The sequence below is a fragment of the Limulus polyphemus genome, unplaced genomic scaffold (genome assembly GCF_000517525.1).
Source record: "Limulus polyphemus unplaced genomic scaffold, Limulus_polyphemus-2.1.2 Scaffold32, whole genome shotgun sequence".
NCBI classification, from domain to species: Eukaryota; Metazoa; Arthropoda; class Merostomata; order Xiphosura; family Limulidae; genus Limulus; species Limulus polyphemus.
In genome coordinates, this window is record NW_013665642.1 from 1,625,394 (window position 1) to 1,627,331 (window position 1,938).

Sequence of the window (1,938 nt, forward strand, 5' to 3'; positions counted from 1 at the left end):
AGAATATGGTGGGTGGGGGAGAACTTCCCAACCCAATTCCATAATTGTTTGTTGTGTCAAACGTGCCACATGTGGACGTGAATTGTCGTGAACAAGAATAACACCTTTCCGATTGACGCGTGAAGGGTGTGTCTGATGAAGGACTTGATTAAAATGTTCCAGTTGCTGACTCTAGATCTCTGCATTGACAGTTCACTGTGGATTGAGGAGTTCTAAATAACTAACTCCGTTGATGTCCCACTAAATGCAAAGCATCACTTTCTGTGGATGGAGTCCAGGTTTTTTGGGTCGGAAGTGGTTTATGTCTAGGACTGAGCCATTGTTTTTGGCATTTAATATTCGCATAGAGAATACATTTTTCATTACCGGTGACAGTTCTGTCCAAAAATGGTTCACACGCATTGCTTCAACAAACGGTTTCCTTCCTGGTTGTAAAGTGCCCAGGTCTCCATCCACCTGGCTGCTTGCGTTTGGAAGTAATACCTTTAGGCTGGTATCTGCTGAAATGTGGAATACACATTTATTTCCATTAGTAATGTGGTGGACAGCCGTAGTATCCACAGCCATTGGGGTTGGGGACCACTTAGCAGGTTGCAAAGCACCAGTGGTCGAATCCAATTCCGGTATATTGATATCTAGAGAAACAAGTTTCCACTGCCAATTGTTGAGAGTGGGATGTTACCAAAATCTCTGGAGTGGTCAGTGTAGGTAAACTTTCACAGTGCTTGGAAGATCTCCTTAAGGACTTTAGTTCACAGAAAGTTTTCTTGAGCTTAGATATGTGATGATCCGATTAGAGATGTAAACACAGAGGATGTTGGTGGTGTTTCTCCACTGGACAGCCTCTGATGAAATGAGTCATTTGATACTTCTTCCTTGGCTCCCTAAGTCTGGTGGTTCTGGCTTAACCCTGGCTGGGGTTAATTCTGATGTTGGCATCATTGGCTGGGTAACAGGCAAGCTGGGTTTCATGGTCTGTTCAGCTGCCAAAGGAGTCTGATCTTTACCCTCTCCTGACAGGCTGGCAGTAAGAGGTTGGTTGTTGCAGCTATGGAGGATTCAGGGTCAGTCCATCAGCAGCCTCATTCATGGGTTCTACTGAGGTGAAGGTGACTGGTCGATAGTTTAGTAAGTGTAGGTTAAAGCTGTTACAACAATTATCTGGCTTAAGAGTGCTTTAGATCAGTGTGTAAAAACTACTGCTGTAGTAAAGTGGCATGCACTTGTGTATATATCACCTATACACAACACATATCTTTTACCTGTGTGCATCCCATTTTACCAGGATTCATTATGCCTCATATTTGACCTACATTCAACCATAAATTTCACTGCTGTCATTACCATGGTAGCACCTAACAAAGCTACCCTGGAACCAAGCCACGTTCTTTTCACTACTGTCTGGTTGTTATACAAATAGAGCTTGGGTCCAGTAGAAAGGAAATGAGAGGGGGGCTAATACTGCAGACTTTGGTTCGTTCATATACAAATAAACAAAACGGGCCAGCCATCACACAGGTGCTAATTTCTATTTTATGATTATGGGACTTCATTAACATCAACATGTGCTATTGGACTTCGTTCAAATACAAGTTCGGAACAGGCTAAATGTGACCACTTCTTGCCTCTGGTTTTATACTTTCATTATGCAATGTCATGCATTTTAGTTGCAGTTTTTACTAAAACAATATTAATAAAATATTCAGTAAAAACGGTGTGTTTACCAGAATTCTTCAATCTGCACGATTCAAAATATTCAGTCATAACCAAATATAACACTGTGTTACGTCTCCGTTCGTTAGTTGATTTTCCGTAACTTCGTTCACACGAAACTTAAGCGACACAAGTCCTGTCTTAATAAAACTGGTTTATTATTTCTGAATATAACTTTACCGATACACTTATTTTCAACAGTCGCTCTATAACAAACCATAATTC